Source organism: Physella acuta, unplaced genomic scaffold (assembly GCF_028476545.2).
Source record: "Physella acuta isolate Inbredline_101_S28 unplaced genomic scaffold, ASM2847654v3 ptg000233l, whole genome shotgun sequence".
Classification (NCBI taxonomy): Eukaryota; Metazoa; Mollusca; class Gastropoda; family Physidae; genus Physella; species Physella acuta.
In genome coordinates this window covers 2,932-29,972 of record NW_026731752.1, presented here as the reverse complement: position 1 = coordinate 29,972, position 27,041 = coordinate 2,932, and the positions used below count along the sequence as shown (strand labels likewise).

At 36.3% G+C, this 27,041-nt stretch overlaps 1 pseudogene; it reads left to right on the top strand.

The window, feature by feature from the left end:
• LOC131938088 (glutamate receptor ionotropic, kainate 1-like) overlaps positions 1-26,774 on the top strand; it is a 40,401-nt pseudogene extending 13,627 nt beyond the window's left edge.
• The last annotated feature ends 267 nt before the right edge of the window (positions 26,775-27,041 follow it).

Genomic DNA, 27,041 nt, shown 5'->3' with positions numbered 1-27,041 from the left:
GCCACACAACACTGCTGTAGTTTCTAGAATTACTTAGCGACAAGTAATATTAAACTAGAAGACTAAATCAACTTAAGAAAGCAAGGCACACACAGGTCTTAAGTACTCTCACGTTCAAATGGTCAGAGTCTATAGCCGGACAATATGGACGGCTGCCTGATCAAGGTAAAACTGCCTCGTAGACTGCCAGGTCAAGATAAACTGCCTCGTGTTGCGAGTGTGCAGTGCAATTAAAGACTTCTGTGACAGGGGAGGTTATCCTCAACTCATGTCGCCATTGGTTGGGATAATCATCTGATCAGAATCATTCAATCAGATTTTAATGGAAAATTTCTATGTCTCAAACACCTTAATAAGTCAGTGGAAAAACCCCAGGTGTTACACCATCATTCCATATAAGGAATTATACAATGTCAAAATAAAAATGACTCGACCTAAGTAGGTCACAGTCTGTACACACGATAACTTGAGTACCGTTACAGCTAGGTTGATGAAATTTCATATATAAGTATTATATTAAATGTCTTGCTCCGTATTGACTTTTCAGCAATTTCCGATAACCGGAAGCGGAACTTATTCTACTTTTAGTTTTTCAAAAGCCTATAACTTGAGTACTATTTCAAATAGATATATGAAATTTCATATATAAGTAAAATATCTAATTTTTTGCGTTCTTTCAAATTTTGAGTAATTTTCTATGATCGAAAGTAGTAATTTACGCTGTTTCCGATTTCTCAACAAAAAAAAATACGCATATGAATTTATAAAGTACTAGTACTCCGCACTATTATACACATATTGTTTGACGTTCAGTTGGTGCGCAATTCTTTTTTTTTACGAGATTCTATTCTATTTTTAAAAGTTTAAGTAATTAAAAATTGATTAAAAATCATGTCTATATCCATAGTTGCCATCCCTAACCCGTAGTGTTAAATATTATTATGAATATTCGAGAAAGTTTAGGGGAGATCACGCCCGGTTTATTATCATTGAAATACTTAACAAGAAATTAATTTGTTAATGTTTCATGTTAAAGCTGACGAAAAAAAAATTATAATCGCTTCATGTTTATTTTTCAGGATTTACTTTCTTGTGAAAACAAGTCAGTTATAATTGCTTGGAGGTGTAATTACAATCATTAGCATATTTTTATTTCGATCAAATTCAACATGGGAGCTGATGTCACATGCAGCGTTACGCGGCTACTAGTTAGTTTTTTCCTACTCCACTCTCAAGGAGTTCTTTCACAACTAGAGGTAAGTCACTTGGGTTTAGATTTCTTATGTCACAAAGGGGATATTTAATTTTTCAAAGTTGTATTACTGTGATCTAGCCTTGTGTTGGGTTGTATTAGTGTGATCTAGCCGTGTGTTGGGTTGTATCAGTGTGATCTAGCCGTGTGTTGGGTTGTATTAGTGTGATCTAGCCGTGTGTTGGGTTGTATTAGTGTGATCTAGCCGTGTGTTGGGTTGTATTAGTGTGATCTAGCCGTGTGTTGGGTTGTATTAGTGTGATCTAGCCGTGTGTTGGGTTGTATTAGTGTGATCTAGCCGTGTGTTGGGTTGTATTAGTGTGATCTAGCCGTGTGTTGGGTTGTATTAGTGTGATCTAGCCGTGTGTTGGGTTGTATTAGTGTGATCTAGCCGTGTGTTGGGTTGTATCAGTGTGATCTAGCCGTGTGTTGGGTTGTATTAGTGTGATCTAGCCGTGTGTTGGGTTGTATTAGTGTGATCTAGCCGTGTGTTGGGTTGTATTAGTGTGATCTAGCCGTGTGTTGGGTTGTATTAGTGTGATCTAGCCGTGTGTTGGGTTGTATTAGTGTGATCTAGCCGTGTGTTGGGTTGTATTAGTGTGATCTAGCCGTGTGTTGGGTTGTATTAGTGTGATCTAGCCGTGTGTTGGGTTGTATTAGTGTGATCTAGCCGTGTGTTGGGTTGTATTAGTGTGATCTAGCCGTGTGTTGGGTTGTATTAGTGTGATCTAGCCGTGTGTTGGGTTGTATTAGTGTGATCTAGCCGTGTGTTGGGTTGTATTAGTGTGATCTAGCCGTGTGTTGGGTTGTATTAGTGTGATCTAGCCGTGTGTTGGGTTGTATTAGTGTGATCTAGCCGTGTGTTGGGTTGTATTAGTGTGATCTAGCCGTGTGTTGGGTTGTATTAGTGTGATCTAGCGGTTTAGCGGGTTTTATTAGCATTTATTGAAATTGTCTAACCTTCATATTTTTACCATGGGCCATTTCTTACTGAACTTGTTATATTTGATCATCCATTATTACATCTTGTTTCATGTGATCATCCATTATTACATCTTGTATCATTTGATCATCCATTATTACATCTTGTATCATTTGATCATCCATTATTACATCTTGTATCATTTGATCATCCATTATTACATCTTGTATCATTTGATCATCCATTATTACATCTTGTATCATTTGATCATCCATTATTACATCTTGTTTCATGTGATCATCCATTATTACATCTTGTATCATTTGATCATCCATTATTACATCTTGTCTCATTTGATCATCCATTATTACATCTTGTATCATTTGATCATCCATTATTACATCTTGTCTCATTTGATCATCCATTATTACATCTTGTCTCATTTGATCATCCATTATTACATCTTGTATCATTTGATCATCCATTATTACATTTAGTCTATTTGATCATCCATTATTACATCTTGTCTCATTTGATCATCCATTATTACATCTAGTTTCATTTGATCATCCATTATTACATCTAGTATCATTTGATCATCCATTATTACATCTTGTATCATTTGATCATCCATTATTACATCTAGTATCATTTGATCATCCATTATTACATCTAGTATCATTTGATCATCCATTATTACATCTAGTATCATTAGATCATCCATTATTACATCTTGTATCATTTGATCATCCATTATTACATCTAGTATCATTAGATCATCCATTATTACATCTTGTTTCATTTGATCATCCATTATTACATCTTGTCTCATTTGATCATCCATTATTACATATTGTATCATTTGATCATCCATTATTACATCTAGTATCATTTGATCATCCATTATTACATCTTGTATCATTTGATCATCCATTATTACATCTAGTCTCATTTGATCATCCATTATTACATCTTGTATCATTTGATCATCCATTATTACATCTAGTTTCATTTGATCATCCATTATTACATCTTGTATCATTTGATCATCCATTATTACATCTAGTCTCATTTGATCATCCATTACTACATCTAGTATCATTTGATCATCCATTATTACATTTAGTCTATTTGATCATCCATTATTATATCTTGTCTCATTAGATCATCCATTATTACATCTTGTATCATTTGATCATCCATTATTACATTTAGTCTATTTGATCATCCATTATTATATCTTGTCTCATTAGATCATCCATTATTACATCTTGTATCATTTGATCATCCATTATTACATTTAGTCTATTTGATCATCCATTATTACATCTAGTCTCATTTGATCATCCATTATTACATCTTGTATCATTTGATCATCCATTATTACATCTAGTCTCATTTGATCATCCATTATTACATCTAGTATCATTTGATCATCCATTATTACATCTAGTATCATTTGATCATCCATTATTACATTTAGTCTATTTGATCATCCATTATTATATCTTGTCTCATTAGATCATCCATTATTACATCTTGTATCATTTGATCATCCATTATTACATTTTGTCTATTTGATCATCCATTATTACATCTTGTCTCATTTGATCATCCATTATTACATATTGTATCATTTGATCATCCATTATTACATCTTGTATCATTTGATCATCCATTATTACATCTAGTATCATTTGATCATCCATTATTACATCTAGTATCATTTGATCATCCATTATTACATTTAGTCTATTTGATCATCCATTATTATATCTTGTCTCATTAGATCATCCATTATTACATCTTGTATCATTTGATCATCCATTATTACATTTAGTCTATTTGATCATCCATTATTACATCTTGTTTCATTTGATCATCCATTATTACATCTTGTATCATTTGATCATCCATTATTACATCTTGTATCATTTGATCATCCATTATTACATCTAGTATCATTTGATCATCCATTATTACATCTAGTATCATTAGATCATCCATTATTACATCTTGTTTCATTTGATCATCCATTATTACATCTTGTCTCATTTGATCATCCATTATTACATCTAGTATCATTTGATCATCCATTATTACATCTAGTATCATTTGATCATCCATTATTACATCTAGTATCATTAGATCATCCATTATTACATCTTGTTTCATTTGATCATCCATTATTACATCTTGTCTCATTTGATCATCCATTATTACATCTTGTCTCATTTGATCATCCATTATTACATCTTGTCTCATTTGATCATCCATTATTACATCTTGTCTCATTTGATCATCCATTATTACATCTAGTCTCATTTGATCATCCATTATTACATCTTGTATCATTTGATCATCCATTATTACATCTTGTATCATTTGATCATCCATTATTACATCTTGTCTCATTTGATCATCCATTATTACATCTTGTCTAATTTGATCATCCATTATTACATCTTGTCTCATTTGATCATCCATTATTACATATTGTATCATTTGATCATCCATTATTACATCTTGTTTCATTTGATCATCCATTATTACATCTTGTCTCATTTGATCATCCATTATTACATCTTGTCTCATTTGATCATCCATTATTACATCTAGTCTCATTTGATCATCCATTATTACATCTTGTATCATTTGATCATCCATTATTACATCTTGTATCATTTGATCATCCATTATTACATCTTGTCTCATTTGATCATCCATTATTACATCTTGTCTCATTTGATCATCCATTATTACATCTTGTATCATTTGATCATCCATTATTACATCTTGTCTAATTTGATCATCCATTATTACATCTTGTCTCATTTGATCATCCATTATTACATATTGTATCATTTGATCATCCATTATTACATCTTGTATCATTTGATCATCCATTATTATATCTTGTCTCATTTGATCATCCATTATTACATCTTGTCTAATTTGATCATCCATTATTACATCTAGTCTCATTTGATCATCCATTATTACATCTTGTTTCATTTGATCATCCATTATTACATTTAGTCTATTTGATCATCCATTATTATATCTTGTCTCATTAGATCATCCATTATTACATCTTGTCTCATTTGATCATCCATTATTACATCTAGTCTCATTTGATCATCCATTATTACATCTTGTTTCATTTGATCATCCATTATTACATTTAGTCTATTTGATCATCCATTATTACATCTTGTATCATTTGATCATCCATTATTACATCTTGTTTCATTTGATCATCCATTATTACATCTTGTCTCATTTGATCATCCATTATTACATCTTGTCTCATTTGATCATCCATTATTACATCTTGTCTCATTTGATCATCCATTATTACATCTAGTATCATTTGATCATCCATTATTACATCTTGTCTCATTTGATCATCCATTATTACATCTTGTTTCATTTGATCATCCATTATTACATCTTGTCTCATTTGATCATCCATTATTACATTTTGTCTATTTGATCTTCCATTATTACATCTTGCCTCATTTGATCATCCATTATTACATCTTGTCTCATTTGATCATCCATTATTACATTTAGTCTATTTGATCATCCATTATTACATCTTGTCTCATTTGATCATCCATTATTACATCTTGTCTCATTTGATCATCCATTATTACATTTTGTCTATTTGATCATCCATTATTACATCTTGTCTCATTTGATCATCCATTATTACATTGAGTCTATTTGATCATCCATTATTACATCTTGTCTCATTTGATCATCCATTATTACATCTTGTCTCATATGATAAACTTCCTTAACATTATCGTCTACAGGATAATTCATCGTCAACGAGTAATGCACCCTCCACAACCAGTACAACAGCGTCATCTAAACAAACTTTAAAGGCCTCTACGTTACTTGTAAGGTTTTTAGCTAATTTTGTCATTAGGAGAACGCCAAAATAGATCATCCATTCATTACGTCCACAAAAATTTCGGTTTTCGGACCCCCTCCTCCCCCGTCCACATTCGTCATACATTTTCTTTATAATAGAACATGTAAATGTAAGCTAGAATTTTACCAAACTTGGAAACTGTAGGTTTAATAGTCTTGTTTTTGTTAATTTTTACTTTCTCGTATATACGAAGTATAGAGAAAGTCTTGTAATCGTGCAAAAAAAAAATAATCGAGATTTTTACAAATCTCGACGTTTTACACCTCACTGATACGGAAAAACATAATTTTGCAATCTTGTCCGTATATCTGTGTGCGTGTCTGTGTGTGTAAACACGATCATTTGAGAACCGTTACAGCTATGTTGATGAAATTTCATATATAAGTACTTTATCAAAATCGTAGATCCATATGAACTTTTGAGCGATTTCCGATAACCGGAAGTGGTACTTTTTCTACTTTGAATTTTTCAAAAGCCTATAACTTGAGTAATATTTCAGATAGATAAATGAAATTTCACATGTAAGTAAAAGATTTAATTCTCTATCTTCTGTCAAATTTTTAGTAATTTCCGTTGACCGGAAGTACTAATTTACGCTATTTCCAATTTCTCAAAAAACGCATGTAAATTTATAAAGTACTAATAATATTGCGCACTACTATGCACATTTTGTTTTGGCGTTCGCTTGGTGCGCAATTCTTTTTTCTACTAGATTTTATTCTATTTTTTCAAAGTTTAAGTAAACAAAAATCGTGTCTGTATTCCGTGTTGCCATCCCACGTAGTAGTGTTATATTAGAATATTCGAGAAAGTTTAGGGGAGATCACTCCCGGTTTATTTAGTAATTAATTACGTTCTGCGTGTATGTATCCCCTTAAAAGTATGACTGTCCGAAACTACGATTTTAATAACAAGCATGTAAACCATCTCTCCGTACATTTCTAAGCGTAGTTGGTAAGACGGTCAGACATTTTTCATTGATCGCTAGGGTTAGCCCATAATTCTTCTTGTCTTAATGCTTGCGAGTGAGAGCTAATTTGTTTTATTTCTTTTTTTTTTTTTTTTGTTAGCCCACAAGATTTCAATAGCCAGCTTTTTTAAAGCGGGTTCAATTGTTGTAAGCTCATTTGGCAGAATTCGGTTGCTCTTTGTGTTTTTTAACTCTGAAATACACTAATTTTATTGTCATAAGCAAACGCTAATCCGGACTATGTTATTTTAGGAAGCATCGGCCTTATGTAAACAATGTCTGAGCAGGAGGTGATGACAGCTGATATTTATACTAAAGCATATGCAATAAATGTCTAGGCCAATATAAGAGAAAAATAACTATATACAATAATTATTGTTGAGTCCTATATGAGAAAAGAATAACTAAATAATTGTCTTTGCATTTATTAGAGACGAATAACAATATACAATAATTGTCTTGGCCTATATAAGAGAAGAATAACTATGTAAAATCAAAGCGTAATTAGTGCATTTGTATGTATGTCTATTGTTTTAATACTTATCGAAATAAAAGTAGAATAGAAACGTAGCCTTAAGGTGTCGTCCAAAATTGCACACACAAAAATGATTAAGTGGGAGTTATCTCCAGTAAACTTTCTCGAATAGGCTAGGATAACACCAATGGGGATGGCAAATACAGTGCAGTCGGAATATAGACATTAAAAATCAATTTTCAAATATTTATATTTACTTTATCATATACTGGAAGTATTGTAATCGTAAAAATGACATGAAATTTTGACAGTTTTCGCCGTTTTAAACCTCAGTACTTCATCACAGACGGAGTATAGGGGACTTATTTTAATCGGGCAAAAATTATAAACCCGTATTTATCAAAATTTGGGCGCTTTATACGTATTCGAGTCGTAAAAACTGGGCTTTGCAATTCTGTCCGTATGTTTGTGTGTTTGGATGTGTGTATGTCTGTGAACACGATAACTTGAGTACCGTTACAGCTAGGTTGATAAAATTTCATATCTAAGTATAATATAAAATTTGTAGTTCTGTATCAACTTTTCAGCGATTTCCGATAAATGGAAGTGGAACTTATTATACTTAGAGTTTTTCAAAAAACTATAACTTGAATACAGTTTCACATAGATAAACGAAATTTCATTTACAAGTAAAAGATCTAATTATCTGCCTTCTTTCAAATTATTCAAAGTATTACTTTACGCTATTTCCAATTTCTAAAAAAAAAACCGCATATGTATTTATAAAGTACTATTTTTCCGCACTATTATGCACAAATTGTTTGCCGTTCACTTGGTACGCAATTCTTTTTTTATACGCGATCCTATTCTACTAGCCGTCGGTACCCGTTACACGTGAATTATAGGCCTATATATTTTAATGTTAAACGTGTTTGAGAAAAAATATTTTATAAAATAGCCATTGGTCTAAACGCAAATTGCTTTTCTACACGTTGAACGATATTAGCGACAAAGCAATGAAATAACTAAATAGCTAAAAATCCGACACATTTAAAAAAAAAGCTACCAATATCAATTAGAAAAAAAATTATTTACATTATTAGCAGTTTCTTCCAGGCATCTCTTCGGGGGGGGGGGGGGGCAAATTTGCCCCCCCCCCCAACGGAATGAAATTTATATAATTTATATAGAAAATATATACTTTTAACAGTGTCCGCCCCCCCCCCCTTTTTCCCCCGAAGAAAGTTTACCGCCCCTCCCCCCCCCCCCCCCGAAAATTTCAAGTGCCCCCCCCCCCCCCGGAGAAAAAAGTCTGGAAGAAACACTGATTATTAGTCAACACAACACCATATTAAATGCACACACTGATTTAGAGACTTAAATGATCCCGTTAAAAACCCGGCTGTTCAATATTATTTATGTTGTTTTTTAAAGTATTTTGTATTACTTTTGGTACGTTTTGATAAGTAGATCTAATTCAAATTTGAATGAAATAGTTTATTTCTTTATATTCTAAAATTGGAAGATGACGACATTAGTTTTGTGTTCTTTCCTAGATTTTAAACTTCATTATTGTAAATGATGACTTTACAAATTCAAAACTACATTTATTTACCTTTAATTTGACACCAATTTTATTTATCCGATTTAATCGGTAGCAAAGAAAATGATTTGTGAAAAAACACTTTTGTTTTCAAGTGGTTACGATGATATTATTGATAAGACGGGTGGGTTAGTTATTTATTTTATTAACACGTTTTTCTTAACTCAGCTTCGCGTTTATTTGTTTGTTTGTGGGTTTGTTGTTGAAATTGACATCGAAAATTAGCCCACTTCTGATTGCTCTAGAGATCTGAAATTTGGAATGCAGGCTATTTTCGCCTAACAATTTCAGATGCAATCATAAAAACTAGCAATTAGAGACCTAAATTAGCTTAATTAAATTACGCACAAAAAACGTGGGTCGGGCAGATGGGTCGGGAAATTTGATGGTGAACGTACCCACGTTTTTTGTCAGTCATCACAAGAACCTGCACAGCTCGAGGAAGCACAAAAGAAAAATTTATTTTCTACTTTTTAGTCCACAAGAAAAACGTGTTTTTTTTTAAAAAAAATTTTAAGTATTTTATTTAGGAGTGTTTTTGTGACACGATTGTCCGTTCAGTGCTGTTCAGCTGAAATGTGTCGTCTGCTAGATTTCTCCCCATTCAAATACACGGCGCGCAAAATGGGCGGGCTTAGCTGTTTTTTCGATCATGTTATTTTTTAAAGGTTTTATTTTATTTACCCTGCATGATTTTTAAAACATTAATGACATTAATTTAATAGAAAGCAAGTTATAATTTTTCTATAGTTTAGAATATATTTTCAGTATGGTTAAAACAATATGAAATAAAGCAATTCACGTTTTGCTTACTTTTATTATGTTCGAGTCGGAGCAAAGAAAAGATAGGCTTATTATCCTTGAATTATTGATCTACACAGGAAGTGCTGTTATATCTATCAGTTACTCAGTGATCAGATCATTGACAGAAACAGAGATAGATATTTTCTATGTAAGACTCAATGAAATTATCAATGCCAGAGTCAATGATAACTACCGCTCTCTTAGATATTTCTCTCGAGAAACTCAATGATAAAGCGTTAATAGTTGTAAAGAGAGAGAGAGAGAGAGAGTTTATCAAAACGGAAATAATTCAATTCGTTTAATTAATAAAGCGTTAAACGTAATTATTAATCCTTAATTTCTCAGCGATTGATACAATTGTTTAGGGACAGTTAATCTATTTTGAAAGAGAGAGAGAGAGAGAGAGAGAGAGAAAAGTGCGGACATATATTAAGATTTTTTATTTTTTTTTAAATGTTAAAGTATGTAAAAACTGATTAAAAATCATGTATATAACCCGAATTGCCGTCCCCGTATATAAGAATATTCGAGAAAGTTTAGGGGAGATCACTCCCAGTTTATTTTTAGGTAGAATAGAATATCTTCGAAAAAAGAATAGCGCACCAGATGAACACCAAATAATCTGTGTATAATAGAGCAAAACTTTAGTACTTTATAAATTTACTAGCCGTCCCGGCCAGGCCCCGCACTGGCCTGTGTGAAAACCCTATCTGTAAAGGCTAAAAGACCATAATATGTGTGTTAAGTAATCATCATATACCCGGCATTACCCACCCTATCCACGGCCAACCTAAACCAAAACGCAAAAAAAAAAAATCTCAAAGTACACAAACGAAAACACAAACGCAAAAACAAAGTAAACGAAAACAAATCCAAACGTAAACACAAACCCAACCATAAACGCCAACCTAAACACAAACACAAAGAAAACACAAACGCAAACATAAACGCAGAGTGCTCACAGTCTAGCCCGGGGCGCAAAATCGCACCATGCTGGGGCGCCGGCGAAACCGCCTGTTTAACCTTAGTAAACGACTATAGTACACCAACATTTTCTTAGTCTTTTGCACTCACGTTAAACAAACTTAGGCGCCATAGCGAACACGGGAAGGCCCGGGGTGCCAAATAGCACCCTGTCGGGGCGCCGGAGGATGCCCGGATTCGATTCAGTTAAAGACTATAGTAACTTTTCTTATCCATAGTCTACCGCAATGTTTAAAACGAAATTATGCACCATAGCGATCGCAGGATAGCCCATGGCACCAAATCGAACCCTGCAGGGACGCCGGCGGACGCGCCTGATTCAATTTAGTGAGCGACTATAATTCCCCAAGCTTATCCGTAAACGAAAAGATAGAAGTAAACATAGAGGACATTTAGGAGCTGGCTTCTGAACTGTTATTGATTACAAATAATATTTAGTAAACAGTACGTTCAGTGTATAAAATAAATAAAAGACAGTATTTAAAATATATTATTTATGTGTTTTACTTACCACATTTCACTTGATCAATCCACTCTAATTTTGTAATTATTTTTTTCCCGACACCAAGATAAAGTAATAAAAAGTAAAAAAATTTTCCCCGATGTAATTGTGTTTTCCTAGTTTATCAAGGGACGTAGTGAGTGCTAAAAGACTAAAAGTAAATAATTTTCAGACACAATTAGAATTTTTGTAGAGGGTGATACATTGTCTTTAATTTTGTTTAATTTAAATGCCGTCAATTAACATTATAAGTTTGGAAAATGAATTTTATTTTACAATATGGTAACAATATCATATTAGGTATACTTAACTTAGAGTCAGCGTAAGAAGCTTGAGTTACGCGAATAGGCCATTTTATTTCAAATTAAATTATATCCCAACTTAGCCCATTCAATTGCTAAACAAAGATTTATATAAAATAATTAAGGCCCGAAATAGTTTAGTATAGAAACTCATTATTGGCATAGATTCTAGATCTAGATAGAGCTAGATCTAGGGAGTCGTCACATTCGTAGGAGGGAGGGGTCCGTAATTTTATGACGGTGTGTGATTAGGGGGGGAGGTTCAGATGGTGTGACGTCACACTTTTGTATTATAAAAAGCAATGCTAGAAGACGATTTAGCCGTTATTTTTGCGTTTTAGAAAACTGTTGTAATAAATTGTAATAGAAATTGATTAAAACACTCTATGTTGACAGAGTTCTGACAAGAGTTGGGAAAAAATATAGCTGTTTTAAGAAAAACTGAGGGGGTTGTAGGCTCAAGTGTAACGTCATTTTAGGGTGGGGGGTTAAGGGGCTAGCTTTTTGTGACAATGTGTGGCGAAGGGGGGAGGTAAAAATCATCCCAAAAAAAGCGTTACGTCATTTATGATGACCCCTAGATCTATATATATATATATATATATATATATATATATATATATATATATGTATATATATATATATATATATATATATATATATATATATATATATAATTTACAGCTGGCTTATTTAAGCCTAGTTTATCCGTAGCTCTAGATACATTCCTTGTATTCTCAAGCTAGATGATCCGTGACGATAAAAAGCCTAAACCTAACCTAACCCTAACCTAACCCTAACCCTTTTAGCTTTCATGATTGAATAGATTGCCTGGTAAAATATATTGTATTATTATATGATGAATTGGTTGCTTGTTCGAATAGAATAAATTCGAGCGTGTGAAAACAGTTGAAAAAACCCTGGGCGGATATAGTGTGAGTGTTGTATGGTGTAGTTGAGCCAACTGACCATTAACCAAATGAAAACTGTGTCTTCCACTTAGGATCCTCCTTTTGTGATGCATGGGTCACGCGGCAAAACCTTTGACGGATTTGCCATTGATATTCTAAACGCGGCGCTGCCGAGTCTGGGGTACGCTAATGTTCAACTGACAATACCACAAGACGACCGTTTCGGCATGGAAGAACAACCTGGTCTTTTTAACGGAATTATTGGAGCAGTTCAGGACAAGGTGCTTGTAATCGTGCTTGTTATCATTCAATGAGTCGAACTCAGGCCAAAATCTTGGGACGCCTGATCGTTATATATAGTGCTTTGTATGAAAATCCTAACAAAAACTAGAAACTGGAACAATAAAAGTATAACAATGAGACTAGGAAATCAAGAGTTTAAAAATCCCATTTCACCCTCATCAAGACATAGTGGCGTAGCTAGATCGGGTGACACCCGGTGCTGTACCTAATGATGTCACCACCCCCCCTTGCACAGCTCTCATCTCGTTTGCTGACCTTCAAATGTTGTGTTTTCTCAGTGTGCTGACCTTCAAATGTTGTGTTTTCCCAGTCTGCTGACCTTCAAATGTTGTGTTTTCCCAGTCTACTGACCTTCAAATGTTGTGTTTTCCCAGTCTACTGACCTTCAAATGTTGTGTTTTCCCAGTCTGCTGACCTTCAAATGTTGTGTTTTCCCAGTGTGCTGACCTTCAAATGTTGTGTTTTCCCAGTCTGCTGACCTTCAAATGTTGTGTTTTCCCAGTCTACTGACCTTCAAATGTTGTGTTTTCCCAGTCTACTGACCTTCAAATGTTGTGTTTTCCCAGTCTACTGACCTTCAAATGTTGTGTTTTCCCAGTCTGCTGACCTTCAAATGTTGTGTTTTCCCAGTGTGCTGACCTTCAAATGTTGTGTTTTCCCAGTGTGCTGACCTTCAAATGTTGTGTTTTCCCAGTCTGCTGACCTTCAAATGTTGTGTTTTCCCAGTCTACTGACCTTCAAATGTTGTGTTTTCCCAGTCTGCTGACCTTCAAATGTTGTGTTTTCCCAGTGTGCTGACCTTCAAATGTTGTGTTTTCCCAGTGTGCTGACCTTCAAATGTTGTGTTTTCCCAGTCTGCTGACCTTCAAATGTTGTGTTTTCCCAGTCTGCTGACCTTCAAATGTTGTGTTTTCCCAGTCTGCTGACCTTCAAATGTTGTGTTTTCCCAGTGTGCTGACCTTCAAATGTTGTGTTTTCCCAGTGTGCTGACCTTCAAATGTTGTGTTTTCCCAGTCTACTGACCTTCAAATGTTGTGTTTTCCCAGTCTGCTGACCTTCAAATGTTGTGTTTTCCCAGTGTGCTGACCTTCAAATGTTGTGTTTTCCCAGTCTGCTGACCTTCAAATGTTGTGTTTTCCCAGTGTGCTGACCTTCAAATGTTGTGTTTTCCCAGTCTGCTGACCTTCAAATGTTGTGTTTTCCCAGTGTGCTGACCTTCAAATGTTGTGTTTTCCCAGTCTGCTGACCTTCAAATGTTGTGTTTTCCCAGTGTGCTAACCTTCAAATGTTGTGTTTTCCCAGTCTGCTGACCTTCAAATGTTGTGTTTTCCCAGTCTGCTGACCTTCAAATGTTGTGTTTTCCCAGTGTGCTGACCTTCAAATGTTGTGTTTTCCCAGTGTGCTGACCTTCAAATGTTGTGTTTTCCCAGTGTGCTGACCTTCAAATGTTGTGTTTTCCCAGTGTGCTGACCTTCAAATGTTGTGTTTTCCCAGTGTGCTGACCTTCAAATGTTGTGTTTTCCCAGTCTGCTGACCTTCAAATGTTGTGTTTTCCCAGTGTGCTGACCTTCAAATGTTGTGTTTTCCCAGTCTGCTGACCTTCAAATGTTGTGTTTTCCCAGTGTGCTAACCTTCAAATGTTGTGTTTTCCCAGTCTGCTGACCTTCAAATGTTGTGTTTTCCCAGTCTGCTGACCTTCAAATGTTGTGTTTTCCCAGTGTGCTGACCTTCAAATGTTGTGTTTTCCCAGTGTGCTGACCTTCAAATGTTGTGTTTTCCCAGTGTGCTGACCTTCAAATGTTGTGTTTTCCCAGTCTGCTGACCTTCAAATGTTGTGTTTTCCCAGTGTGCTGACCTTCAAATGTTGTGTTTTCCCAGTCTGCTGACCTTCAAATGTTGTGTTTTCCCAGTGTGCTGACCTTCAAATGTTGTGTTTTCCCAGTCTGCTGACCTTCAAATGTTGTGTTTTCCCAGTCTGCTGACCTTCAAATGTTGTGTTTTCCCAGTGTGCTGACCTTCAAATGTTGTGTTTTCCCAGTCTACTGACCTTCAAATGTTGTGTTTTCCCAGTGTGCTGACCTTCAAATGTTGTGTTTTCCCAGTCTGCTGACCTTCAAATGTTGTGTTTTCCCAGTGTGCTGACCTTCAAATGTTGTGTTTTCCCAGTGTGCTGACCTTCAAATGTTGTGTTTTCCCAGTCTGCTGACCTTCAAATGTTGTGTTTTCCCAGTGTGCTGACCTTCAAATGTTGTGTTTTCCCAGTGTGCTGACCTTAAAATGTTGTGTTTTCCCAGTGTGCTGACCTTCAAATGTTGTGTTTTCCCAGTCTGCTGACCTTCAAATGTTGTGTTTTCCCAGTCTGCTGACCTTCAAATGTTGTGTTTTCCCAGTCTGCTGACCTTCAAATGTTGTGTTTTCCCAGTTTGCTGACCTTCAAATGTTGTGTTTTCCCAGTCTGCTGACATTCAAATGTTGTGTTTTCCCAGTCTGCTGACCTAGCTGTCGGAGCTTTCACCATCACATCGACCAGGTCAGCCGCCATCTCCTTCAGTCACCCGATCATCCACAGCGGCTTCAGGGTTCTCTACAAGATACCAGAATCATGGCATCCCACGGAGGCAATGGGTAGGTCAATTAAATCAGAGCATCATGGGTAGGTCAATTAAATCAGAACATCACGGGTAGGTCAATTAAATCAGAACATCATGGGTAGGTCAATTAAACATCATCAGAACATCATGGGTAGGTCAATTAAATCAGAACATCACGGGTAGGTCAATTAAATCAGAGCATCATGGGTAGGTCAATTAAATCAGAACATCACGGGTAGGTCAATTAAATCAGAACATCATGGGTAGGTCAATTAAACATCATCAGAACATCATGGGTAGGTCAATTAAATCAGAACATCATGGGTAGGTCAATTAAATCAGAGCATCATGGGTAGGTCAATTAAATCAGAACATCATGGGTAGGTTAATTAAATCAGAACATCATGGGTAGGTTAATTAAATCAGAACATCATGGGTAGGTTAATTAAATCAGAGCATCATGGGTAGGTTAATTAAATCAGAACATCATGGGTAGGTCAATTAAACATCATCAGAACATCATTGGTAGGTTAATTAAATCAGAACATCATGGGTAGGTTAATTAAATCAGAGCATCATGGGTAGGTCAATTAAATCAGAATATCATGGGTAGGTCAATTAAATCAGGATATCATTGGTAGGTCAATGAAACATCACAAGAGCATCTCAATTGTCCACAGTTACATTGTTACGACCGTTTTCTCCCGGCCTGTGGATCCTGATTGTCGTGATGTCCGTTCTGGCCAGTTTAGCCTTGTATGTCATTGGTCGCTTCAGCCCATATGAAGATATAGCGTTTGTTGGAAAAACTTCAACTTATGAGGGACTCACGCTCAAAAATTCATTTTTATACACATTTAGTACATTAATGTGGCAAGGTACGTCAAATGTTAAAGTTTTAGTCAAATTTAACCGTTGTTTATATTATGTTGCAAGGCAACTGATAGTTTTAGTCAAATTTCACCGTTGTTTATAATATATTATGTTGCAAGGCAACTGATAAAGTTTTAGCCAAATTTCACCGTTGTTTATATTATGTTGCAAGGCAAGTTTTAGCCAAATTGAATCTTTGTTCATATTATGGATACGTCAGAGATAACCTGAATTTATTACAAGCTTTTATTTAACTCACTTCCTCTATCTGTCGTCAGTCTGTCGTCAGTCTGTCTAGATCGAAACGCCGGAGCGAAAATTCGGACACTTCTACTTGACAGATACGGTTCACAGTTGGGTCAAGACATGAAGACAATGCAATCTGAAATTAAATTTGACTTCATTGGATGCCTAATTATTTTTTTATGAATTAATTAAAATTTGGACCGAATTAGTAGGCATGTCTATCCAACCACACCACACGCGTCATCACGTTCAATAGCTGCGCCATCACGTTCAATAGGCGCGCAAATGTTTTTAATCATGAAACCCTAGTGTAAATAAAACATGTGAAGTACTGAAAACAAATTCATAAAAAATGTTTTAATAACAAGCTTTTATGTAATAATGCACTAAAAAGTAGAAAATAAATTATAGACTACTATTTAAATAACTATAAAGAAAAGCGTGGGTGTCTTCCTTAACATTAGTAAAGGTATCCATTAGACAAGGGGTTCCCAACTTTTTTTTACTCTAGAGCACATTCTAAAATATCGGTAGATTGGCGGGCACCACCTATTTAAAACTGACAAACTCCTTCCAAAAATTGTTATTTTCCCATAATTTATTTTCATATGGTCATAATGTATTAATAAATAATAAACAAAAATGTTTCAAAATAATAAAAATATTTGGCATTTTTTTTCAAATTGCATACAAACAGAGAAATGTATTTACAAAACGTAAAGAAAGTAAACAAAACACATAAATACAAAGAAAACATTTAATTTAAAAGTATAATAAAGTCAATGTGATCTTTGGCATTGCATTTCATTGGCCAGAGCTTCATAATTAGGAGCGTATGACGATAATCCTGTTAGCAGACAATCATAATCCCATAAATATATTATAACAAGAACTATAACTATCTCCTCATTAATAATAGTTTATTAATAGACCATCGCTTATGAATACAATAAATTACGCACCTCGCTTTTAGCCTGTTAATTTTTTTTATAGGACAATGACAACAACGCGTTTCTAGGCGGGGAATGCTTTTTACACGTCACTCCATGTACACACGCGGAAACCCGAAGTGATCAGTTCGTGGCGTTCGTTCCATTCGTTCACTTTGGGTTTTCTGCGTGTACAAGGTGTTATGTGCAAATGGCACTAGCCGTTCCAGGCTAGCGTAAATAGTGCAGTCTGGCTCGCCGCTAGATTAGTTGTGACAAGTATCGAACATATTTTATAGACCTAGGCAGCCAAAAAAAAAATTCATAAAAAACGTTTTAATAACAAGCTTTTATGTAATGATGCACTAAAAAGTAGAAAATAAATTATACACTACTAATTAAATTACTATAAAGAAAAGCGTGGGTCACTTTAGTACTTTAGTACCTATTGGATACCTTTACTAATATTTGAGAAGAGACCCACGCTTTTCTTTATAGTAATTTAAATAGTAGTGTATAATTTATTTTCTACTTTTTAGTGCATCATTGCATAAAAGCTTGTTATTAAAACGTTTTTTATGAATTTTTTTTTCAGTACTTTACATGTTTTATTTACAATAGCGTGACATTACTAAAAACCATTGCGCGTCTATTGAACGTGATGGCGCGCCTACTGAAGGTATGGCGCAGCTATTGAACGTGATGACGCGTGTGGTGTGGTTGGATAGACATGCCTATTGATTCGGTCCAAATTTTAATTAATTCATAAAAAAATAATTAGGCATCCAATTAAGTCAAATTTAGTTTCAGATTGCATTGTCTTCATGTCTTGACCCACGTGCCAAGTGTGAATCGTATCGGTCAAGTAGAACTGTCCGAATTTTCACTCCTACGTTTCTATCTAGACTGACGACAGACTGACGACTTACGACAGAGGAAGTGAGTTAAATAAAAGCTTGTAAAAAAATAATTAAAACTGTAACAAATGAATAAAAATAAATCATATTTTAAAATAATGTTTATGATTCTGTCGAATAGTGAGAGGCGGGCACAGGGTTGGGGACCCCTGCATTAGATACTAAAGTGACCTACGCTTTTCTTTATAGTTATTTAAATAGTAGTGTATAATTTATTTTCTATTTTTAGTGCATTATTACATAAAAGCTTGTTATTAAAACTTTTTTTCTGGATTTTTTTTTACTTTACAAGAAGCGTTTATTATTACTTTTATTAAATGTTTCTTTATTACTAATTAGTTTATTCATTAACTTGACATGATATATATCAGGCTATAGGGTAAGGGTTAATTAGTTTATTCATTAAATTGACGTGATACTTGATATATATATCAGGCTATAGGGTAAGGGTTAATTAGTATATTCATTAACGTGACGTGATATATATCAGGCTATAGGATAAGGGTTAATTAGTTTATTCATTAACTTGACATGATACTTGATATATACCAGGCTATACAGCTGCCCCTAAGTCAATATCTGGTCGAATCGTCACTGGCGTCTGGTGGTTATTCGCAGTTATGACCCTTGCCTCATACATTGCTGGTCTGTGTGTTCACCTGTTTAGGTAGGTTATGACCCTTGCCTCATACATTGCTGGTCTGTGTGTTCACCTGTTTAGGTAGGTTATGACCCTTGCCTCATACATTGCTGGTCTGTGTGTTCACCTGTTTAGGTAGGTTATGGCCCTTGCCTCATACATTGCTGGTCTGTGTGTTCACCTGTTTAGGTAGGTTATGACCCTTGCCTCATACATTGCTGGTCTGTGTGTTCACCTGTTTAGGTAGGTTATGACCCTTGCCTCATACATTGCTGGTCTGTGTGTTCACCTGTTTAGGTAGGTTATGACCCTTGCCTCATACATTGCTGGTCTGTGTGTTCACCTGTTTAGGTAGGTTATGACCCTTGCCTCATACATTGCTGGTCTGTGTGTTCACCTGTTTAGGTAGGTTATGACCCTTGCCTCATACATTGCTGGTCTGTGTGTTCACCTGTTTAGGTAGGTTATGACCCTTGCCTCATACATTGCTGGTCTGTGTGTTCACCTGTTTAGGTAGGTTATGACCCTTGCCTCATACATTGCTGGTCTGTGTGTTCACCTGTTTAGGTAGGTTATGACCCTTGCCTCATACATTGCTGGTCTGTGTGTTCACCTGTTTAGGTAGGTTATGACCCTTGCCTCATACATTGCTGGTCTGTGTGTTCACCTGTTTAGGTAGGTTATGGCCCTTGCCTCATACATTGCTGGTCTGTGTGTTCACCTGTTTAGGTAGGTTATGACCCTTGCCTCATACATTGCTGATCTGTGTGTTCACCTGTTTAGGTAGGTTATGACCCTTGCCTCATACATTGCTGGTCTGTGTGTTCACCTGTTTAGGTAGGTTATGACCCTTGCCTCATACATTGCTGGTCTGTGTGTTCACCTGTTTAGGTAGGTTATAACCCTTGCCTCATACATTGCTGGTCTGTGTGTTCACCTGTTTAGGTAGGTTATGACCCTTGCCTCATACATTGCTGGTCTGTGTGTTCACCTGTTTAGGTAGGTTATGGCCCTTGCCTCATACATTGCTGGTCTGTGTGTTCACCTGTTTAGGTAGGTTATGGCCCTTGCCTCATACATTGCTGGTCTGTGTGTTCACCTGTTTAGGTAGGTTATGACCCTTGCCTCATACATTGCTGGTCTGTGTGTTCACCTGTTTAGGTAGGTTATGACCCTTGCCTCATACATTGCTGGTCTGTTTGTTCACCTGTTTAGGTAGGTTATGACCCTTGCCTCATACATTGCTGATCTGTGTGTTCAACTGTTTAGGTAGGTTATGACCCTTGCCTCATACATTGCTGGTCTGTGTGTTCACCTGTTTAGGTAGGTTATGACCCTTGCCTCATACATTGCTGGTCTGTGTGTTCACCTGTTTAGGTAGGTTATGACCCTTGCCTCATACATTGCTGGTCTGTGTGTTCACCTGTTTAGGTAGGTTATGACCCTTGCCTCATACATTGCTGGTCTGTGTGTTCACCTGTTTAGGTAGGTTATGACCCTTGCCTCATACATTGCTGGTCTGTGTGTTCACCTGTTTAGGTAGGTTATGACCCTTGCCTCATACATTGCTGGTCTGTGTGTTCACCTGTTTAGGTAGGTTATGACCCTTGCCTCATACATTGCTGGTCTGTGTGTTCACCTGTTTAGGTAGGTTATGACCCTTGCCTCATACATTGCTGGTCTGTGTGTTCACCTGTTTAGGTAGGTTATGACCCTTGCCTCATACATTGCTGGTCTGTGTGTTCACCTGTTTAGGTAGGTTATGACCCTTGCCTCATACATTGCTGGTCTGTGTGTTCACCTGTTTAGGTAGGTTATGACCCTTGCCTCATACATTGCTGGTCTGTGTATTCACCTGTTTAGGTAGGTTATGACCCTTGCCTCATACAATGCTGGTCTGTGTGTTCACCTGTTTAGGTAGGTTATGACCCTTGCCTCATACATTGCTGGTCTGTGTGTTCACCTGTTTAGGTAGGTTATGACCCTTGCCTCATACATTGCTGGTCTGTGTGTTCACCTGTTTAGGTAGGTTATGGCCCTTGCCTCATACATTGCTGGTCTGTGTGTTCACCTGTTTAGGTAGGTTATGACCCTTGCCTCATACATTGCTGATCTGTGTGTTCACCTGTTTAGGTAGGTTATGACCCTTGCCTCATACATTGCTGGTCTGTGTGTTCACCTGTTTAGGTAGGTTATAACCCTTGCCTCATACATTGCTGGTCTGTGTGTTCACCTGTTTAGGTAGGTTATGACCCTTGCCTCATACATTGCTGGTCTGTGTGTTCACCTGTTTAGGTAGGTTATGGCCCTTGCCTCATACATTGCTGGTCTGTGTGTTCACCTGTTTAGGTAGGTTATGGCCCTTGCCTCATACATTGCTGGTCTGAGTGTTCACCTGTTTAGGTAGGTTATGGCCCTTGCCTCATACATTGCTGGTCTGTGTGTTCACCTGTTTAGGTAGGTTATGGCCCTTGCCTCATACATTGCTGGTCTGTGTGTTCACCTGTTTAGGTAGGTTATGGCCCTTGCCTCATACATTGCTGGTCTGTGTGTTCACCTGTTTAGGTAGGTTATGACCCTTGCCTCATACATTGCTGGTCTGTATGTTCACCTGTTTAGGTAGGTTATGACCCTTGCCTCATACATTGCTGATCTGTGTGTTCAACTGTTTAGGTAGGTTATGACCCTTGCCTCATACATTGCTGGTCTGTGTGTTCACCTGTTTAGGTAGGTTATGACCCTTGCCTCATACATTGCTGGTCTGTGTGTTCACCTGTTTAGGTAGGTTATGACCCTTGCCTCATACATTGCTGGTCTGTGTGTTCACCTGTTTAGGTAGGTTATGACCCTTGCCTCATACATTGCTGGTCTGTGTGTTCACCTGTTTAGGTAGGTTATGACCCTTGCCTCATACATTGCTGGTCTGTGTGTTCACCTGTTTAGGTAGGTTATGACCCTTGCCTCATACATTGCTGGTCTGTGTGTTCACCTGTTTAGGTAGGTTATGACCCTTGCCTCATACATTGCTGGTCTGTGTGTTCACCTGTTTAGGTAGGTTATGGCCCTTGCCTCATACATTGCTGATCTGTGTGTTCACCTGTTTAGGTAGGTTATGGCCCTTGCCTCATACATTGCTGGTCTGTGTGTTCACCTGTTTAGGTAGGTTATGGCCCTTGCCTCATACATTGCTGATCTGTGTGTTCACCTGTTTAGGTAGGTTATGGCCCTTGCCTCATACATTGCTGGTCTGTGTGTTCACCTGTTTAGGTAGGTTATGACCCTTGCCTCATACATTGCTGATCTGTGTGTTCACCTGTTTAGGTAGGTTATGACCCTTGCCTTATACATTGCTGGTCTGTCCACATGTTTAACGTTATATCGTTTGTTTGACTAGAGTTGTAATGTTTGTTTAACTAGAGTTGTAATGTTTGACTAGAGTTGTAATGTTTGACTAGAGTTGTAATGTTTGTTTAACTAGAGTTGTAATGTTTGTTTGACTAGAGTTGTAATGTTTGTTTGACCAGAGTTGTAGTGTTTGTTTGACTAGAGTTGTAATGTTTCTTTGACTAGAGTTGTAATGTTTGTTTGACCAGAGTTGTAGTGTTTGTTTGACTAGAGTTGTAATGTTTGTTTGACTAGAGTTGTAGTGTTTGTTTGACTAGAGTTGTAATGTTTGTTTGACTAGAGTTGTAATGTTTGTTTGACCAGAGTTGTAGTGTTTGTTTGACTAGAGTTGTAATGTTTGTTTGACCAGAGTTGTAATGTTTGTTTGACTAGAGTTGTAATGTTTGTTTGACTAGAGTTGTAAAGTTTGTTTGACCAGAGTTGTAGTGTTTGTTTGACTAGAGTTGTAATGTTTGTTTGACTAGAGTTGTAATGTTTGTTTAACTAGAGTTGTAATGTTTGTTTGACTAGAGTCAATCCAGAAATCCGCACCTTACCTTTCGTAACCCTGGATGAAATGACCCGGCAAAAAGAAGTTGCCCTGATGGTCATTAGAAATTCGACAGCACATCGCTACCTAATGAACAATAAAGAGGGGAGAATTGAGAAACGTATACTGGCCATGTTGCAGTTGCATGCAGACGATTTATTGGTCGGGCATGTTGATGATGGTATAAAAAAGGTTAGTTCGTGTTTAATTAGGGTTAGGTTTTTATGCTGTGCTAGATTATGATTAGGACGAGTTATGGGATTATGGTTTGTGTGAGGGTTTTTTTTACAAATATATAGCTGTCTAAAATGATCAATAAAATGTTTCCATGGATCAATTTAGTAATAATAACAATTGAATATTCTATTGTCATCGGAAACAAAGCTTCCCTGAAAATTTTAGCGCGCTAGCTAACTGGGAAGTGCCCAAAATTTCGATCGCAAGATTTGATTGGAAAAACAGACGCGAAAGCAAGTTAAAGAAAACGTGGAAAAAGGGAGAAATACCTACGGTTAAAAACTTATAGCAAAAACAGCAATACTATAGCACATTTCGTTGGGGGGGTAAGGCCCATACCCTAACTATGGCCTTCAAAGTAGCCCAAATCATGGCCTTATAGTAGCCATATCTATGCCTTTAAAGTAGTTCTATCCATGGCTTTAAAGTAGCCCTAACCAATTCCTTAAAGTAGCTCTAAATATGGCCTTAAAGTAGCCCTAACCAATGCCTTAAAGTAGCTCTAAATATGGCATTAAAGTAGCCTTAACCAATGCCTTAAATGTATTAGCCCTGTCTTATTTCATCAGATGATTGAGTCCGATGGCAAACTGGCTCTTCTAATGGAATCGTCGGCGGCTGAATATCTTTCAACCCTTGAGCCTTGTGATAAAATGGTTATAGGCGAGCCCTTGGGTGACCACTCCATTGGATTTGTTTGCCGGAATGACACGGATCTCTGTGACAAGATTAGCACGCAGATTCTCAAACTCCAAGAGACCGGACAAATGAGCGAGTGAGTTTGTTGACGGTTAAATTTGAGTGAGTTTGTTGACGTTAAATTTGAGTGAGTTTGTTGACGGTTAGATTTGAGTGAGTTTGTTGACGGTTATATTTGAGTGAGTTTTTTGACGGTTAGATTTGAGTGAGTTTGTTGACGTTAAATTTGAGTGAGTTTGTTGACGGTTAGATTTGAGTGAGTTTGTTGACGTTAAATTTGAGTGAGTTTGTTGACGGTTAGATTTGAGTGAGTTTGTTGACGGTTATATTTGAGTGAGTTTTTTGACGGTTAGATTTGAGTGAGTTTGTTGACGTTAAATTTGAGTGAGTTTGTTGACGGTTAGATTTGAGTGAGTTTGTTGATGGTTAGATTTGAGTGAGTTTGTTGACGGTTAGATTTGAGTGAGTTTGTTGACGGTTATATTTGAGTGAGCTTTTTGACGGTTATATTTGAGTGAGTTTTTTGACGGTTAAATTTGAGTGAGTTTGTTGACGGTTAAATTTGAGTGAGTTTTTTGGCGGTTAGATTTGAGTGAGTTTGTTGACGGTTAGATTTGAGTGAGTTTGTTGACGGTTAAATTTGAGTGAGTTTTTTGACGGTTAAATTTGAGTGAGTTTGTTGACGGTTAAATTTGAGTGAGTTTGTTGACGGTTATATTAGAGTGAGTTTGTTGAGCGTCTTGAGTTAGAGCTGGAGTCTTGTTGGCGATTTGGAGTAGTTGATAGGCTATCCCAGACAAAGACGTTTTATTCGATGTGACGTCAGAGATTGTAATTTGTCCAAGTTAAGTGTAACGAGAACAATCTGGCCAAATTGGGTTACCAACCTGTACGTTGTTGACCAGTTAGCTATAAAGACTAGATTAGGGTTACCAGTTAGCTATTAAGACTAGATTAGGGTTACCAGTTAACTGTAACGATAATCAGCTTGATAAGTTTAATCCTTGTCTATTTTTAGAATATTTAAAATTAATATCCCATTAATGTACAATTCATTCAGACTTAAAGAAAAATGGTTTGCCAGCGGCTGCTTGAAGAATCAAGCGAAAAGCTACGTCTTTGAAGGTCTGCCGTTCTTTGACACTTTTGGTGGGGAACCTGATGCCATCATGCCACGTGTCATCACAATCACCAGATTTTCAGCCGCTTTCATCATCCTTGTCATCGGCATTGTTATTGCTGGAATCATCCTAGCTATTGAAATATTTTATGCTAAAAAACGAGGAACGGCTGTAAGTTTAACTACGTTAACTTGGGTTATGGTTAGGGTTAGGGTTAGATTTAGGGTTAGGGTTAGATTTAGCGTAAGGGTTAGGGTTAGGTAACGGAAGACTTAGTTTACAACTTTAAAATACCTTAATTGTTACGTTAGCATGAGTGTCATTTTTTTTAAAAAACTGCGTTAAAGTTAGGGTTAGGATTTTTCAATTCATTTTTTCTTATTTTGTGCGCATGAATTTCAGATATAGGTCTATAATTTGGGATTCAAAATACATTATACACAATTTTCTGTGTTTGGGGGGGGGGGGGGGGGGGGGGTGAGAGGTCACAAATTAAGGTATTTGTTTTTTATTAAAATTATATTTCGTTTCTGAGAAACTTTGCTAGCTATGAAGATCTAGAAGATGAAGATGTAGACGTAGATGATATAGATGTAGATGATGTAGGTGTAGATGTAGACTTTGATAATGTAAATGTAGTAGGTGTAGATAATGCAGATGTAGAAGTAAAAGTATAGAGTAGTTGCTCTCTAGTTTTTAAACTATCAGACGAAGTTTTTTATAAAGTTAAAATTTTATATTAAATGAATTTAAAAACCTTGTTTATGACCAAGTTTCTAATGTCAACATTTCAGGTGCCTCAAAGAATCAACCGTCACGGCCCAGATGATGATACTGAGAGAATTGAGAACGAGTTTAGGGATGATGACCGAGCTTAACGAACACAGAGTTTATGGATGATAACAGATTAACGGGTTGAATAGTTTGGGGATGATCTGTTAGTTTTTGGCGCACTTGGTTTAACCATTTATCTCTTCTTTTTTTACGCTAAAATGTGTGTGTGTGTGTGTGTGGCGAATTGACAAAACTAACGGCTGATTTAAATGAAGCCTTAGGACCCGGACCGAAAAAATCAGTACCCGGCGGGTTCAATGGGTTAAATAACAACGAATAACACGGTGTCTATAAGCTATAAGCTGACTTTAGTTTTGATTTTCTTAAAATTCTTGCTGTATCTATAAACACTTCTCCCAGGGTCGAATTTCTAAGCAAGCAGTAGTTGAATGTTATTATTGTTATATTTTGTACATTTGACAAACGGAGTATCAAAATATAGAATAACGCACTTCTTATATGTTGATTTTAAACATTCCAACATATTTAATTCATTCCATTGTACTGTAAATAGTTGTTGCGGATATCTAAACCTTTGAAAGATACCTCAAGGTAACCTGCTGATGATTTGCTTTTGCTTGTTTTGCTTTTTGTTTACTATATATTAAATGCAAATTAATGAAAAAAATAAAATGTCTTCGTTCAATAATAACTAATTAGACTAGTTAGTAGTCTATTCTGAAAGTTTAAGAGTTCTAAAGCAAACGATTATCCTGTTATTGCGATGTGAAAAAGGTACCCCAACAAAATGTGTTTTCTAAGTATCAATATTACGATACGGGTTAGCATTAGGGTAGGGTTTTGGATTAGGGTTGGGGTTGGGGTTGGGGTTGGGGTTAGGTTTAGGGGTTAGGGTTAAGGGTTAGGGTTAGGGTTAGAGTTTGGGTTAGGGTTAGGGTTGGGGTTAGGGTTGGGTTTGGGGTTAGGGTTAGGGTTAGTAGGGTTAGGGTTAGGGTTAGTAGGGTTAGGGTTAGGGTTAGGGTTAGTAGGGTTAGGGTTAGTAGGGTTAGGGTTAGTAGGGTTAGGGTTAGGGTTAGTAGGGTTAGGGT